Raw genomic sequence first — 19,071 nt, forward strand, 5'->3', positions numbered from 1 at the left:
TGTATATTTTAGAGACTTTAAAAAATATGTAAGAAGTCTGAGAAAATTTGAACCTCAAATTAAAAAGGCCTCTTACTCTAATAAAAATATGTCATGGCTAAATACAAAATAAATAAGACATAATTTTAGATGAGATCAGTAAAGTCCAGGAAATGATAGGTCAGAAATTACATAGAACAAAAAATATTACAAAAATAACTTTCAAGCCAAATATAATAACAAAAGTTTTTTTATGACACAAAATGTTTAAAATCAGTCTGAGAATCAATGGAACCAGGTTATCATCACGGGGCAAATGTAAAATGAAGAAATAGCCACAAGAGAAAACTTTTTTTCTCTCAAGTATTCTTTACAGTAGCTGCACAACAAAATCACAGATAAATTTTTATAAATGCTCAAATGCCCAGGCCTCTTTCCAGACTAACTGAATAAGGGTTTTAAGGGAAGAGGCCCAGGCATTAGTATTGGAAAGGAGAAACAAAACCACACAAGTTGCTCAATAAAAGAAATGATTGATAAAATTTTAAATCTTTTTGAAAGATACTGTTAAGAGGATGAAAAGGCAAGCAACTGGTGGCTCTCTGTGGAGGGCAGGCACCTTTCCCCACCCCCTCCCCCAGACGCATTTTCCTTGCCTCTCTTTCTCCTAAGCTCCAAGGGCCCTTCTCTTGCTCTGTATCTTGTTTCCTGAGCCCATTTCTTCTATGCTCACTTCCTCTACCTCTGTGGCTTCCTTAATAAACTTTTGTTTATAATTTGAAAAAAAGAAAAGGCAAGCCACAGACAGAGAGGAAATATTTGCAAATTACACATCATATAAAGGCTTGTATCCAGAATACATAAAGAACTCTCAGAACTCAGTAATAAGAATACAACCAACCAGAACAAACATGGACAGAAGATGTGAATAACTACTTTACCAAAAAAGATATACAGATGGTAAAAAAGATATTCAACATCATTAGTCATTAGGGAAATTAAAATCACAAAATGCAAATTAAAACCACATCTATTAGAATGTATAACATTTTAAAAATGGCCATACCAAGTATTAATAAAGTCGTTGACCAACTGGAATTCTCATACTCTGCTGGTGTGAATGTAAAACAACCTAAATGTCCATCAACAGGTCAATGAATAGACAAATTATGGTACATCCATCAAATGGATTATTATGCAGCAATAAGAGGAATAAACTATTGATACACACAACAGCGTGAACGAATCTCAAAATAATTATGCTGAGTGAAAGAAGTCAGACAAAAAAGAGTACATGAAGTACGTTTCTACTTACATAAAATTCTAGAGAACTGTGAAAAATACTAGAACTGCTTTCCAAAATGTGTAAACTGTTGTATAAATGGCTGCTTAATGGTAGGATGAATTGCTATGGCCTCAAACCATAAAACATAAATTTTGGAGGAGACTCAGGGAACAATAGGTTAAAGTCTCACTTCCATTCCTGCAGTAAAAGATAGGATTTTATAGTGCTTAGGTAATTAGAGCCTTTACGTTCGGAAGGAGCCAAAGTAAAATTGCTGAGGAATAAGGCAAATGCTTGTCCTGGCATCTTCTGGTTTCACATGAGCCGCAGAGGCAACAAGCTGCTGCTGTGGTGGGGAGGCCTGGTTAGTCCTTGTGGAGCAGGGAGGGACGCCCACACCTCCTGCCTGAGAACAAACTGTGATCTCTCTGCAAGTGTGTATTTCCTTGGGGCAGAGAATAAGCCTTGATGTTGATTAATTACCTTGTGAGGAATAAATGGTAAATGCTTTCCATTCTTGAGTGCAAAAACGGAAGGCAGTTTTACAAGAGAGTCTTTCAAAAGCACTTTCTCAGATGGGCAAAAACGCTGTTGAAAAAAACCTTATTCAGCTTCAACTTCTAATCCATTTGGGTGAGCATGGAACTTTAAAGCTTAATCTGGCTACCTGATAAATAAGATCTATGTGTCTGAATTATCCTCTCACCTCTTTTTTCAAAAAGATTCCAAGAACCAGTTATTGGGATCAAGACATTGTCCTAACCTTTGACATAGTTTTATAATAATTCATCAAATAGGTTATAGGTTTACCAAGATAAATAACACAGAGCTCCGGCCCTCAAGTTGCTCACCATCTTTCCCCCAACTACTTTACCTACAAGATACCCACAACTATTCTCTGGGTGCCATGCAACCTAGGAAACTTTGTCTTTTATACTTATTTCCAGCTCTGTGCTTCTGCACTCAGGTTTTCAGCTATGCATAGCTGTGTCCTGCGGTATTGCATATGTGTTATGTCAAAGAGTGACTGGCAGTCAATGATCTTTCCAATCCTACATATAGTACTTGGTTCATAGGAAGGCTGGCTCAATACATTTCTGTTTTATAAATGAATATTGTGTCCTTCGATCCACCCTGAGTGAAACTTCCAGTCACTGTAGTAAAGCTAATGAAGCTCTAGCCAGTTTGGTTCAGTGAATAGAGTGTCAGCCTGCGAACCAAAGGGTCCCGGGTTCAATTCCGGTCAAGGGCACGTACCTTGGTTGCAGGCTCCTCCCCGGGTCAGGGCCATGTCGGGGCTCATGCAGGAGGCAACCAATTGATGTGTTTCTCTCACATAGATATTTCTGTCTGTCTTTCCCTCTCTTCCACTCTCTCTAAAAATCAATGGAAAAATATCTTTGGGTGAGAATTAAAAAAATAAGAAGAAAGAAAAGCTAGTGGAAAGGGTTCTCTTGTGGGCCATGAGAGACTGTGGCTGCCAGAATACAATCTGGAAAGGACAGATAGAAAGCTTATTCTGCTCTTCACTAGAAGGATACCCTGCTGGCGAGGCAGGCTGGACATTATTATCCTCAATTATAGAGAAGTAGATATTTTTCCTGTACATGTTTTTTCTTCTAAGCACAGAACTCCCAAGGACGTACTTGGCCTAATCAGAGGTAGAGGCTGAAGTGTAACAAGTAAAATGAAACTTTAGGAAGAGAATCATAGTGTTTTAATCAGCCCCTGAGCTCTAATTCAAGACACCCCCTGCTTTGTTTAACAATAGCAGTCTTCCCAGAACAACACATCTTTCTTTGTTTCCCAGCACTGACAGGTAATATATGCACTGCTTGGAGAACAACATTTATTATGGTAACTAACTTCAGGCAGAATGGAAGCGATAAATAAAATAAATAGATAGTTAGACTCCAGTGTAACTTTTAGGCTCTAAAAAAGAACAAAACAGAAAAACAATATGTGGAACCTGACAACCAGATCAACTAGTCATCTTATATTCTTTCTCTACAAAGAAAAAACACTTAAAAAATGAATGGGATCTCTACACACAGCTGGAATTGAGCCAACATTGAAAACCTGAAGAATTAGGCCTGTTACAGAATTAATTTGAGAGAAGTGTATTGATCTTTGAGCCAGTTCAATTAGTGCTATTTCGCCTAAATTATTTCTTCAAAGCTATACCCTTAACAGCATGATACTTTTTCTTTCCTATATCATTTTTGTACTCAATCCCAGTCCAAATGTCAGAACTTGGACTAGCTCTAAAGTGTCATGTGGATATTTGCTGTGTATAGTCATTCCACGATCATCACGTATTTGCCATTACATATGCCTGTCCATGCAGGAGAAGTTGTATATGCCAAATATACGTACCAGAAATGTTGGAATGGGATAGATGTCAGCTGACTTGAGAGTATGAATCATTCTTTTTCATACTTTAAGTTATAGTATCAGTGCATGCAATCTGGGTGTTTTTTGCATACTGTTTCCTCTGACTATGCTTTATGTCATGTCTGTATTACTTGATGAAACACAATTTAATGTCAGGTGTGGTCATTTAAGTGGACAGTCAGTGAAAGACTTGCTTCTCAATATAGGAAAAACAAAATGAGAGGCTGACAGGTTAAAGTTCACCATTTTCATGGAGTGAGATTGCAGAACAGAATCTCATGAGGCTGTGCTCATCATACGTGCGTGACACCAGCAATATCATTAACAAATCCTAGGCATTAAAATTTCTCCTGAACATTTAGATTAAAATGCTTACACATGTGCCCCTTCAAAACTGCACAGAGCCATCCTAAAGGAAGGAACGAATTTAAATTAAGTGCCTATTACATGCTAGGCACTCTCTAGGATACTTGATAGTCATGAGCCAAAAATCTGACTATCTCTTTTCCCTTCTGACCCAAGATATTCCATTTAATAGGAGCAGTGTTACTACTGATGGCATCATGCCCAAGGTATCAGCATGCCAATTATTCCCAGGCATGCCCAAGGGTGAATGGTAGAGAGAAGATAAGTACAATGTCCAAGTACAGGGCACATTTAACTTTCCCCAGTAGCAATAAAAACTCCTTTATATCATGCATTTTTGAGAGGTACTCAGTGGTAGTTTTTTATTCATTAGCATTATTTATTGAGTGCTCACTCTAGGCAATGTACCATTATTATGTTAGGTTCTAGGAAAACAGAGGTAAATAAAATATAGTCTCTGTCTTCAAGAAACACAGCCTATCTTAAAGTGGGTATAGAAGGAACACATACTAACATAATAAAGGCTATATAAGACAAACCCACAGCTAAATACTCAATGGTGAAAAGCTGAAAGCTTTCCCTCTAAGATCAGGAACAAGACAAAGATGTCCACTATCACCACTGTTACTCATAGTATTATAAGTCCCAGTGACAGCAAACAGACAAGAAAAAGAAATAAAAGACATCCAAATCATAAAGGAAAAAGTAAAACTCTCATTATATGCAGGTGACATAATACTATATGTAGAACACCTTAAAGACTACACAAATATATTAGATCTAATAAACACATTTAGTAAAGTTGCAGGATATAGAATCAATATACAGAGGTCTGTTGCATTTCTATACACCAATAATAAATGATCAGAAGGAGAAATTAAAAAATAATACCATTTATAATTGCATTAAAAAGAAATAATACCTAGTAATAAATTTATCCAAAAAAGTAAAAGTCCTATACTCTGAAAATTATGACATTGAAGAAAGAAATACAAATAAATGGAAGAATAAATCTTGCTCATGAGTTGGAGGGATTAATTGTTAAAATGTACTCAGTACCTAAAGCAATATACAGATTCAATGCAATGCAATTAAAAAAATGGGCAGAGGACCTAAATAGACACTCTTCCAGATAGGACATAACAATGGCCAAGAGACATATGAAAAAATGCTCAATGTCACTAATTACCAGAGAGATACAAATTACAAAGATATTGAGGTACCACCTCACACCTGCCAGAATGGCTGCCATCAATAAATCAACAAACAATAAGAGCTGGCGAGGATATGAAGAAAAAGGAACCCTAGTACACTGCTGGTGGGAATGCAGACTGGTACAATCACTATGGAAAATAGTGTGGAGTTTCCTCAAAAAATTAAAAATGGAACTACCATTTGACCCAATGATCCCATTTCTAGGAATATATCCTAAGAAGCCTGAAACACCAATCAGAAAGAATATATGCATCCCTATGTTCATAGCAGCATTATTTACAACTAGAGGCCTGGTGCATGAATTCGTGCACAGGTGGGGTTCCTCAGCCTGGCCAGCAATCGGGGCCAATCAGAGCCATCTCACCCAGTCCCAATCGGGGCTGATTGGGGACAGCCGACTCGGGGGAGGGACTGCAGGAGGTTGGCCGGCCGTGGGAGGTTGGCTGTGGGAGCGCACTAACCACCACTGATCACAACAGTCGCGTGGGCTTTTAACGTATAGACTAGAGGCCCGGTGCATGAAAATTTGTGCACTGGGGGGGGGGGGGGGGGGGGGGGGCGGTTCCTCAGCCCAGCCTGACAGCTAAGCCGCAGTCTGGCCTCCCTCTGTGGGAGGCAACCAGGCAGGCTGATTAGGGGACCACGCCACTCCCATCACCCTGCTGCTGCCACTGCCGGGCTCTCTCTGTAGGAGGTGACCAGGTGGCTGATCAGGGGACGGTGCCAGCTGCTGCTGGTTGCTGCCCCCCCCCCCCCCCATTGCTGTTCCCTCCCTCTGCCCGCTGGCATGCGTCTTGGCTGGCCTGGTGCCGCCTGCTCGCCGGCCCCACTCCCTGCCAACTGCTGTTCGGTCAATTTGCATATTACACTTTTATTTTATAGAATAGCTAAGATCTGAAAACAACCCATGTGGAGAAGAATGGATTAAAAAACGGTGGCACATTTTTTGCAATGGAATACTATGCAGCTGTAAAAAAGAAGGATCTCTTACCCTTTAATACAGCATAGAGGGACTCAGAGAATATTATGCTAAGCAAAAAAAGCTAGTCAGAGAAAGACAGTATCACATGATCTTACTTGTATGTGGAATCTAATGAAAAAAATACACTGATGAACAAAACAGGCCTAGAGACATTGAAGCATGTAATAGACTGATGTATTTCAGAGGGAACGGGGTGGGGAGGGGGAAGAGGCGGGAAGAGGTTAACCAAATAACTTATATGCATATATGCATAACCCATGGACTCAGACAATAATGTGGTGAAGGCCTGGGGAAGGGGCAGGAGGGAGATGAATGGAGGGAAAAAAGGGGACATCTGTAATACTTTCAACAATAAATATTTTAAAAGAAAAAAAAACAAAAGACTCAGAAAACCTTTGACTCTCTCCCCTTTCCTGCCCAAAAGATTCAGACAGAAAAACCTGCTTCAGAAAGGAAATCTTAGGATGTTCACCTTAGCCTACTTTGAATTAAGTATGGTAAACAGGAGGGCTTCAGTCAGGGGCCTGTTTGCTAGACACCCTGTGTCCCATTGTTTCTGAGTTGCCTAGCAAGAAATTGCCTGACGTATGTTCCTCTCTGCCTCCACTACCTGTAAATCACGCATTCTCAATTCTAAAATCTAAGACCCTATCCCCTAAACTGTTTTTCCTTTGCCCAAAATGTCATATATACTCAATTTTGCCTCACTGTTATTAGAATTTTCATGCTTATGTAAATTCCCCATTAACATGTATTAAAATTTAATTTTCTCCTGTTAATCTGTCTCTTAATTTCATTATTAGCCAAACTAGAAGAACTTAGAAAGAGGAAAACTATTATATAAATGTATATATATTTTAAACCCTATACCCCCGTCTGCTTCTTTTGTACACTCCTAAGCTGGCTACTTAGTGTGAGTTTACATTCACTGCTTCTCCCTCTCTGTGTGGAGAGCTGAGCTCATTCATTACTAAAGAAGGGTTGAGTGTCATTTTTTTTTTTGGTCAGTATTGTTAAAGGATACTAACAGGCATTTATAAATTAAGAATCCCTAAATAATGAATTATATACACTTACTAGTCTATTTTAATATTTATAAAGTTCTTAAGGCAAAGCTCATGCAGATAAATTTTTTTCTAGAGTGCTATATTTTAGGAAAGGTTTATCATATTCCTCTGTTCTCCTCTTTTTTTTTCCAGCTTAAAATTAGGTATCTTCCTGATGCATACACTCTTCAACTTACCTGAAGCAAAAGAACCACTAAAATCCTCTTCGATTCATTTTTGTCCCTTAATTTGAACCTTACAAGTTTTAAATGTAGTTTACCTGGAGAAACTTAAATTGTTTACCATTGGGTTTTTATATGATTGTGTAGCAAGACAAAGATACTTTTTAAAAAAAGAATACATCAAGACAGAATAGTCATAATATATACATACTTATCAGGAAAACCAGAGCACACATTTGGTAGCATAGCTTCATGTTTTGAAAACAAGATTAATCGCACTGACCTGGCTTTAAGTAAATGTTTTAAAAAAAGAGGTAGGTGCTTTCCACAAACAAATTCCTTACTTAAAATTTTTATGTTCCCATTTCATTTTGTTTCTCTGTGTGATAGTCAATTAAGCAGAAAATGAATATTGGAATAAAAAATTCAGTCCCATTATGGATAGTCTGTAGGAGGATAGCTTTATGCAATTTTGAAGAAAGTACCAGAGTAAATACTTTAATCCAAACCTTCATGATTCCTGGAGAAATTTTAATGCCTAGGATTTGTTCATGATACTGCTGGTGCCAAGTACGGAAGATGAGCACAGCCTCGTGAGATCCTGCTCTGCATCCTCACTCCATGAAAATGGTGAACTTTAACCTATCAGCCTCTCACTTTGTTTTCAATATGGTGAGAAGCAAGTCTGTCACTGACTGTCCCCTTAACTGGCCACATCTGAGACACTAGTTGTGTTTCATCAAGTAAGACATATGTGATAGAGCATGATCAGAGGAAACAGTCTGCAAAAAACAAACAACAACAACAAAAAACCCTAATTGCATGCACTGATGCTATTAGATGCTATTCTTTTCCACTTATAATATGGAAAAGAATGGCTCATACTCTAAAGAGATAAAAAAAAATTATACAAATGTGAGTACCAAAAGCACAGTGAATTTTATCCTTTGTTACCCGATGTATTCTAAGTGCCTAGAACAGTTTCTGGCACATACATCAGTAAATATATATCTAGTAAAGGAATGATCAGGACAATATAGTTGATGAAAGGGAATTATTTCTGGTAAATTCTTATATTCCCTGATTCATGGTTATTCTAGCCCTCTCAGATGAGTACATATACTTTGACTTATTTTTTTTAATTACATGAACTAGTATATCCTGAGAGCCTAAGGAAAATCAACATAGGACAGGTACATTTAAACTGGGGAAAGAAATTGGGGTACTCATGATCTCACAGAATGAGGTACTTGGAACTGAAAAAAAATTAGGATAGAATGTCTGAGATAGGGCCCAAAAGGCAAAGGTGACTTCGGGAAAGAAGAGGCAGACATCCAAAACAAACATTACCGGCTTTGTAATTTTCCCCAGGGTCATCTGGATTCCAACACCACAAGCAAAGCATATTTAAGTAAGTAGAGTACAAAAATGAACCTCTACCTATACCTATTGATAAAACTATTGAACAAAAAGGTTAAATATAAAATGATTGAAGAGAATTTATTTTTAATTTAGATCAAAGTAATTTTTATTTACTTAAACAGACCTCTTCTAAAATTTTGTAGAATCAAATGTGTGACTTGTATTTATTGGCTGTTCCATAACAGACTACTTTAAAAAATAAATTTATAACAAGCATACATCAGAGCAACATTGAATGAAATTAGGCGTAAACTTGAGTACTGACCAAAATCCAACTTCTGTGAATTAATGTGATAGCAAATATTTTAAATAATAAATAAACATGGAACAAAATCTGTTTACTAAGTCTTTTTGAGTAATAAAATTGGGGGGCCAATATTATATTATTTGCTTTTCTTTTAACCTTTGCTTGAACTCATGATATTTACCACATCTGCAGACATATGTTGCAACACTTTATAACCAGAATAATTACACAACCCTTCAAGTCACGTACAACCCAGTAGTGTAATTTTCCAGACCATTCTATTCTAGTACAGTCAAGTATTACCAAAAACAAAAATGAGCAATATGCCACTGATGAGTATGACTCGCAAGACATTAGTCAATGCACTTTCCACTAGGAGTCTGATCAACAGATATAATGGGCAACAGGAGAATTTTTCTTAGTAAATTTTCTAACTTCATATTTTTACATTTGACAAGAACATATGGTTCGATACTTAACAGACTTAGCAGTGGTGGGAGGTCTGTGAAAACTGTTTGCAGCCACATCTTTAGGGTTTCTCTCAGAACTCTTTTAATGACTTACTTTCTTCCTAATGCTAAATACAGATACAGTCCTATCTTATGCACTTGTACCATTATTCATTATAATCAGTATGAATATTATCGAAAGGAAATTTTGATTTTTACCTAAGAAACCAAACTACCATAGTTCAGTTGTTCAGACGTACAACTTTAAAAAAAAAAAAAGAAGAAGAAGAAGAAACATCCTGCTTTCTTTGTGTTATACCAATTCTGCAGATGGTTTCAAAAATGATTAAGTGCATACAAATTCTACTTCCTTGGTTGACTTCACATTTTCAAATCTCATTTCTTTCTTTGCTAATCATAACTTGGGCAAGTAGTCAAGAACTGGACTAGCAACAAAGGTGACATGCTGAACCCTGCATCATTGAGCTACAGCCCTTTAAATATCTGTTCAAGATCTGGATTGGACAGTAGGGTAAGTTGGGCTCATGGTTAGCACCAAGTAGCTGAGGGAAGAAGAGTACCATAGAGACTTAGAATTAGGCAAGAGCTGACTAATGATAAAGTAAAGGAAGGCCCTACCAATGTACAGGGCTTTTAAAATAAGTCATCAAAAGAGAACATCTATACTAATAATAGAGGAATAAGCAAATTGTCTGGGACGCCATCACATAACGAACCTTCAGCAGGCTGCATCCCCGCCCTCTGCTCAGGCAGCTGCAAGGCCCAGAGTAGGTAGGATAGGACATGATAGGAGGAGATAAGAAAGGAGAGGGAGAGGAAGGAAGGCCTGCATGCAGACAGGCCGAGAGGAGAAATAGAAATACAGAAAGGGAACAAGAAAAAGACACAGGAATGGAAAAGGGAAGGAAATGTGGGGCTGCACGCGGGAGGGGGTGGTGACCGCAGGGGGGCAGAGCGGCCGCGCCCAGTGAGGGGCAGGGCACAGGCGGCATGGAGCGGGGAGCCGTTCGGACAGAGGGGTGGACAGTCGGAGGCCTTCCAGGCAGAGGTGCTCCTGCTCTGTGGCAGCAGTCCCCAGGCTGCGCGGGCCTTGGCCACTCTCGCTGGGCTGGGCACCCGTGCTGGGAGGAGAGGCACAGCTTAGCTGGGACGGAGTCGGGCACTAAGGAGGGTACCGCTTTCATCACTGAGGGCTGGACCCCAAAGACACTGGCCAGGGTGAGGCTGGTGGCGAGTTAAGTGTACTTTGTTGACTAGAAGTTGGGGTGTCCTAGGCAGGGAATGGGAGGAGGATGGCGGTGGGGAGGCCAGGGAAGGGGGGGGCAGTGAAGGCCTGGCTGGGGCTGGGGGTTAACGCCTCCAAACAGAAGCTTTAATATCAAAGTGTGCTCAGGCAGGGCTAGAAGCAGGTAGGTCCCAGAGAGGAAAGGGGAAGGTTTAAAAGAGAAACGAGTGAACATGGTGGAGGGCGGAGGGGTAATCATAGGGAAGGAGGGAGGGAGGCAGGGTTCAGGCTCACAAGGGAAAGGCGAATGGGGGGAAGTGGGGAGTAAGAAGGAGACAGACACAGGGAATGAAGGGAGAGAAGGGAGGAGGGAGGGAGGGAGATTCAAAGGGAGGGAAGGAAAGAGAGCAGGAAAGAGAAGGATACTAAAATGGGGTGAGGCCAGGAAAAGAGTTAAATAAAAAGAAGAACCAGAATGTGAGAGGGGAGTTTAAAAGGAAGAGTTAGTAAGAAAATTAAGTACAGGGTGATTTTTTTAAAATGTAGTCAGACATCCCCTGAGGGTTCCTGGACTGTGAAAGGGCACAGGCTTGGCCGAGCCCTCACACCACCACCCCACCCCCCCCCTGCACAAATTTCATGCACCAGGCCTCTAGTATTATATAAAACTTAACATCAGGAGAAAGATAACTTAAAACTTAAGCTATCTCTAAGAAAAAGAAGACCTTTTAGTAAGGGCAAATATTTTTTTAGTGGAAGTAAGAAATAATCAGATTTTTTTTTAGTATACATCCTTTAGGTTTACTTTACACATAATAAGACAAGAAAAAAATGCCAATACAGACTGTAATTAAGGACATTTTCTTTTTTTTATTCAGGAAGGATTAAGTTAGGATAAAACAGAAGTAACTTTCTCTTCTTAAACACTGATTTAGCAAGTGTTTGCCATGAATTCCTCATCTAGGAAGCTGCTCAGCACATTTTTTTCCCTCTTGATTCACTGTCTGATTCACCGTGGAGACAGGATGTGCCAATTCTGAACTTCACTGAGATCCATCATTTACCACCACATATCATTACTCAATTCCTGGTGTAGGGTAGGAGATTCAATGTATCATAAGTAGACTTAGAGTAACCTTATTGTCATAAGCCTTGTATCTGGTAAGCCATGAGTGGCCAAATGTTACTCCCTAACCCTGCCAAGTTGGTTAAGTTTCAATTACGTCAAGTTCCTCCCTTAGTAGTCCAATTCATTTCTTGGGATGGAGTCTTACACGAAGCCCCAGCTAACCTATCTCTGGATCTTGACTCCTGAAAGATTGAATCCTATTTCCTATACTTCTAGCTTCTGACTAGGATTCTTTTCCTAAACCATGGAAATGATGTCTGCTTATTTTGGAACATTGCTTACTGCCTGAATATCTGCCTGGGATGACACTAGATTGGCACCCTTTTCACACTTAGGTATTAGGGAGGACCTTCTAATGCCTAAGGAGAAATACCTAAGGAGCTGTTGTGTGGAAAAAGAAAGCAAAAATGTGAAACCTGACAGACTTGGAGTTGATCCCAGCTCTGTTACTTAATTTGAGATAAATCACTGAACTCCTCTAAGCCCATTTCCTCGTCTGTAAAAATGAGAGGAGTTATTCTTTCTTACATGATAACTGTGAAAATTAAATAAGATAAATAATGTAAAGCATCTACTACAGTAACTGCATGTAAAAGCTGCTTACCAAATTATAGCTATTGTGATTACTAACAAATTTAAGAAAAAAAGTTCATTCATTTAGCCAATTAATGTTTATTAAGCTGCGAAGTATTGTATTGAGTTCTGGGGGAAAATATAAAGGTGAAGATGAAATGGTTCATTAGTGGGAAAAAAGAATAGGTAAATAGACATCTTCAACCAATATGCTGTGGATAGTGCAATGACAGACATCAACCCAGTCTTAGGAGGGGGATCTAAACTAGGAGAGCATCCTAAAGAAAAGAACTGACTAGGAGGTAAGGGGGATAGAAGGTGCTCCTGGCAAAAGTGTGAAAAAGCCTGGTAGGTTTGGAAAACTGTGTGGTTGGATAATGGAGTAGGGAAGTTTAAGTCAGAGAAGAAAATGGAAAGGTAAGTAGGGGTTTCTTCTGATGGCCCTTGTCGCTGAGCTAAGGAGTTTGGAATCAAACCCAAGGGCTATGAGTGGCCACTGATGGATTTTAAGCAGAAGAGCAACATGATCAGATTATGTTTTAGAAAAATCACTCCAAAGAACTTGTGACATGTGGGATTTGAATAACAGTGAAAGCAAAGCAGAACCACCTTAGAAGAAGCCTATATGCTAGTCAAGAAGTATACTCCGCTCCTTTTAATTTTGTAATGTAAATGCCTTGCCAAAATGATTCCAAAGGTATTAGGATAATAAAAAAAAAACATTTAAAAAATATATTTTATTTATTGATTTAAAAAAATACATAATTATACATTTTCATTGGTGATTAAAATGAAATTTTAGGACCCTACATGTGCTCCCATATCTATGGTCTTAACATTCTGCGTATGCACCCCTAGTAGTCACAGGTCTGACTAAAAATGACTTAATAAATGGAAATTCTATATAATGCACTATGTCTACACTGAACTTTATAAATGTTATTGACAACTTAAATAAAAAATTATTAAAATTCTCAAATTTGTAAAATACTTGGTACTTTTATAATATATCTATATATCTAAAAGCCTAGGCGACCGTTATGACTGAACGACCAGAATGACCAGAACCATCAGTCGACTAGTCGCTATGATGTGCACTGACCACCAGGGGGCAGACACTCAGTGCAGGAGCTGCCCCCTGGTGGTCAATGTACTCCCACAGCCAACCTCCTGCAGCCACTCCCCCCAGCCGGCCAGCCCCCCATCAGCCCTGATTAGGGGGCTGGCTGACCAACCTCCTATGGTCCCTCTGCCCCCCCGCTGGCCGGCCAACCTCCTGCAGCTCCTTCCTCCCACAGACGGCCAGCTTCCCACGGCCCCTCCCCCCGGCTGGTTGGCTAACCTCCCGCAGCCCCTCCCCACCTGCCAGCAAACCTTCCACAGCCCCCCTCCCCGAGCCGGCCAACCTCCCGGGGTCCTTCCCCCCGCCTGGTCAGCCCCCCAATAGGCCTTGATCGCCGACCAGGCCAAGGGACCCCACCCGTGCACAAATTTGTGCACCGGGCCTCTAGTATATACATATTTGTATATATACATATATGTGTCACATTACATTTTTAATCCTAAATGCTGTCAGAAAATTTAATTTTTGAGAAATGATGGTAAAGGAACTTAAGTGAACTAAATTATTATTAAAGGCATTTGTTGAATCATACATACAGATGAAATATTAGGTTAAAATGTCAGATATTGGTTGTTGAAGTCTCTATTTCTCATGTGGTCAAACGGACCAGATCATACAAAAAGGCATGCTCTAGCCAGTACCCAACTCTGAATTGTCCCATTTCATATTTGTACTTTGCCATTTATCTTTTATCCCTTAATATTGGCTTCCATTTGTGTAGCAGACACTGAGGTCATATCTTCCACATCTATCCCTCCTCTTGACATTGTGCATCAGTGATATGGTTGAAGGAACTGATCTGGGCAACTGAGGCAGGCCCTGATTAAGTCCAACTCAATCAAGAAAATATGATCCTAAACCCGATAGTATATTCTTTTGGAAACAGGCTGGTTTAGGAATAGCCACATGACTATATTTAGGCCAATGTACTTATCCTGTTTCTTCTCCATTGTTGTATATTAAACAATACTAAGTGTTATTTACTTATTCCATTTAACTTAAAAAGCATTTTTTATTCCAGAAGAAATCTCTGGTTAGAAGAATTAAGCAAGAATAGATATCTTTATTAAAGAAGTATTAATATGTTCTCTTTTATAGAATAATGATGATATAGATAGTACCTATCCATAGTTACCTATGTAACTATATAAAGTCCAGCCCACACTCAAGCTGGGGAAAGAGGGAGGATGGTAAGCGATGCTGTGGGCAGTTAGACAGACATGAGCAGAGCAAGGAAGATGGGCCAGGTACAGAGGCCATCAGCATGGAAGGCCCCAGGTGCCTAGCAATGAATAATCAATTGTAGGGTGGGACCTTGCCCCGAGGGTGGCTTTTCCTCCCCTAGCAAATCACTCATCACAAGGTTTGGACCCCCTGACCTCTCCTCCCTAGAGATAACATCTATGCCTCAAGTTGTGTTTCAACTCCAGGCTCAGATGAGCAACAAAACCAGCCATGGCTGTCCTCAGGACTAGCTGCATTGAATAATGACCCTCTGACCTGGTGCTAGCCAACCAATCAGTGGATATCACAGCCCTGAATGGACACACTGGGAAACTGCTGAATATTCTATTGAGATCTTCCCCTGGGACCTCTCCTAAAATCTACACTCTTAAAACTCTTAGGATGGAGGACCCAGTTCCCTCTCTCCCAGGAGCACACGCTTGCCTTTCACTTTCCCTTCTCCATCTCCCCGCTCCTAACCCAGGAAAGTTACTATTAGCTTCCCACTCCCAAGGGCCCTTCATTTACCTTCATAACTTGATTCCTAAGCCCATTTCTTCTAGGAATTACTTCTTCCACCTCTGTAATTTACTAAATAAATATTCTCTTACAGTTTGGGTCTTGCTCTGAACTCTTTCCTAGCCAGACCCAAGTACCGAGGTTGCTGAACCCAGGTTCAGTCTGACCCCACTGGTCAGACACATGGTGCCATTCCTGCCACCTACAACAGCACCACCTCTTCGAGGGAGAATTATCAAAGAATTTATGGACATATCTTAAAACCACCACAAATAGCAAGAAACAACACATTGCTTCTTCTCTATTGTCCTGAGCAACTTAGTTTTAACTTTAAACTTGTATATCCTGTCATTGGCATTAAGGTGGTTTATTATTCTCAGCATGCTGTGGGAAGGAGGTCCCAGTCACCAGCACCAAGTAGCTTATCAAAACATCTGTATATATAAAAGCCTAATATACAATGTGTCCCCTCTGGAGTTTGACCAGGAAACCAGGAGTTTGATCACTTGCTATGATGTGCACTAACCACCAGGGGGCGATGCGGAACAAAGGAAGGCAGCCAGGGAAGGAAGGCCCCAGCAGGCAGCAGGAAGGCCCCAGTTGGCCCTGATCACCAGCCAGGCCTAGGGACCCTATCCGTGCATGGATTTCATGCACTGCGCCTCTAGTCAACATATAAACAGCCAACACCATTCACACAGATTTCTTTATATAATAATATATCCAGTGATATTTTAGTTTTACAGTAAGGTTTACAGATGTCCTGAGTAATATACCAAAGAACTGCCTTGCTGACCTCAATTTACCTCTGAAGGTAAAGCATTATGAGGAATACTGGACTGAGTTTCTTAGAGGAACATTTTCTAATGATAATGATGTTTTAAAAAGTATACAGTATAGAACAATTTCTCACCTAAGAATTTTGCTGCATTGCACCTAGTCTAGCAAATGTATATCAGAAAAGTTGTCTATATTATTGTTAGCCTATATGGATTAAAAAAGAAGAAATGTGGAAATGTATTCTGTTTCTTCCCCCTATAAGAAAAAGAACAAGAGTTCAGAAAAAGTCTAATTCTTTAGCACATTCTTAACCAATTACTGGAGGCAGTTTAGGACATTACTCTAAGCATGGAGCATTTTATCCAAACTCTAACCAATGGAAACACTACTTGCACCTGTTCAGGAAGTGCACTCTTTCACATTGCCATAACACAAAATATTCAAGGTTTCTTGTAGTTACAGTAAGTCCTCACTGAACACCATTTTTTTTTTTTTTTTTTTGAACACCATTGATAGGTCTTGGAAACTGCAATTTTAAGTGAAAAGACATATAATGAAACCAATTTTACCGTAGGTTACTTGATGTAAACAAGAGATAAATTCCTACAGCATATTTCTGGTCACAGAATCATCACCAACTTCTAACTACATACCCAAAACACTTCTAATATTAAACATTGAAATAAATGTGAGCTATACATACATTTCAGGAAGATTAATAAAAACAAGTAAGATAATCATTTTCCAACCTGCTTATTCTAGTTCAGGGTGGTGAGCAGCCAGAGTCTTTCCCAACAGCTCAGGACGTCAGGCAGGAACCCACTCTGAACAGGATGCCCGTCCATCTCAGGGCATTCACACCCACACCCACACTCACTCAGACTGGGACAATTACACACGATAGTTTACCTTGAGTGCACATCTTTGGGGTGTGGGAGGAAACCGGAAGACCTGGAGAAAACCCACACAGACATGGGAGAATGGGCAAATTCCACAGAGACAATGGCCCTGGCCAAGTAATCAATTCTTTTGTTTTTTCTCATCAACATTATAATGAAACAAAATCATTCCAGAACCTGTTGTAGATCCTTTTATAACATTTCTAGAGATCCTGACATTTCAAAGGCCCAAACCTTGAAAACTATCTATAGAGTAAAACACTTCAAAAAGGTGGTCAGAAGAGGTTGTGCCTGTGCACCAGCATTTGTTTTTCAAACTATTGATGTTTATCATCAACTACCAATGGAAATTTATCATTCAGGTTCTAAATTTAGGGAACTATGTCTCATGAGATTCTGACATTTTCACTCTGGCATTCATTCATTGGCAGACACACCAACCCTGAGAGCAGACAATGCTGTGAGTGTGATCTATGAATTTCAAACATACAAGAAAAAAGAGTTTTCGATTCAATACTGAAAAAATAAATTTGGTCATCAGATTTATTGCCTGCAATAAACTTTTAAGTGTATTGCAAGCAATAAACATGGAATATGTGCTAAAAATAGCATGGTATTTCTTTTTGTCAGAACTGGTATAGTGTAAGCCCCAAAATATCATAATTTCATACTATATTGTTGAGTAATACGGAACTAGCATATACCAAAAGTTGGAAAACTTGGCTCTTTGCCTTAGTAACTTTGAGTGGTAAGCTACATAATTTGCCATGACGTATCATCTGCTGTAACCTCTACCTCTTTCATTTTCTGGGGGTGTAAAATTATTTTTCTGGGTACTTTTTAAATAGCTTTTAATATAGAAATTACTCTTCAAACATTACATTTATTTTATTATGTTTCATTACTTTTACAAAATTAGTCCATTCAGACTGCTATAATAAAATACCACAGACTGGACTTAGACACAACAGAAATTTATTTCTCACAGTTCTGGAGGCTAAATTCAAGTTCAAGGCACTGGCAGATTCAGTGTCTAGTGAGATTCTGCTTCCTTGGTCCATAGACCTTCCTTTTCACTGTGTCCTCACATGCTGAAAATGGGGAGGGAACTTTCTGCAGTCTCTTTTACAAGAGAACTGATCCCATTCACAAGGGCTCCACCTTCATCACATAATCACCTCTCAAAGGCCCCACCTCCAAATACCATCACATTGGGGATCATGTTTCAACATATAAATTTTGGCAGGACACAAATATTCAGTCTACAGCAGACAATAAGAAAAAACAAGTTATTTCCCTACTAGCTCACTTAATTGATATTACTGAGAAGATTACAGTTCAGACCTGAGATCTCCCTAAATCTCAGCAGATACTAAATTCAGTGTTCAACTACATGTAAGGCATTTTCAGATATGCTTTGGGCATACAGATTATTGAACACAAATGCACACAATTTCAGTGTTCAGTATTAGATAGATACTTGGCATCTCTGACAATTAAATATGATGCCTTTATATTTAATTTCACACTGTTCTCTCAATCTTCTATTTTCACATCTCTTCTATCACCAGAAAAGTACATGTGAGAAAAGTTGGCATTTAATTGAAATAGCTGCTTTGGGGGGGGGGGGGGGGGGGTTCATTTAAAAACAGGTTTATCCTAGATGCTACTGCACTTGGTAATGCAATTGTGTCTAACTATAAAATTTTATCTGCCTCAATTCTCTTTTCATATCCAGAATAGGGCTGGCACCATACCTTTCCAAGCACATTAAAGAGAAACATCTTTTCCTGTTCCTATTCCAGACATTTGGAGGCATCGACATGTCCTGGAGAACAAGCCAATTAATTGCTCATATCCTAGCTCTGTGTATGTGACCTTAGGCTTCTAACTGCAAGGTAGCCAGATCCCACCTTTGCAAACTAATGTAGGTGAGCACTTAGAATGATTTAAAAGAATTCTTGATGGAATAGCTCTCTTCTTCTAATCCATTCTTCTTCAGACCTATCTC

Source organism: Myotis yumanensis, unplaced genomic scaffold (genome assembly GCF_028538775.1).
Source record: "Myotis yumanensis isolate MYYU_CA2020_CCGP unplaced genomic scaffold, mMyoYum1.0.hap1 SCAF_11, whole genome shotgun sequence".
In the NCBI taxonomy this organism is placed as follows: Eukaryota; Metazoa; Chordata; class Mammalia; order Chiroptera; family Vespertilionidae; genus Myotis; species Myotis yumanensis.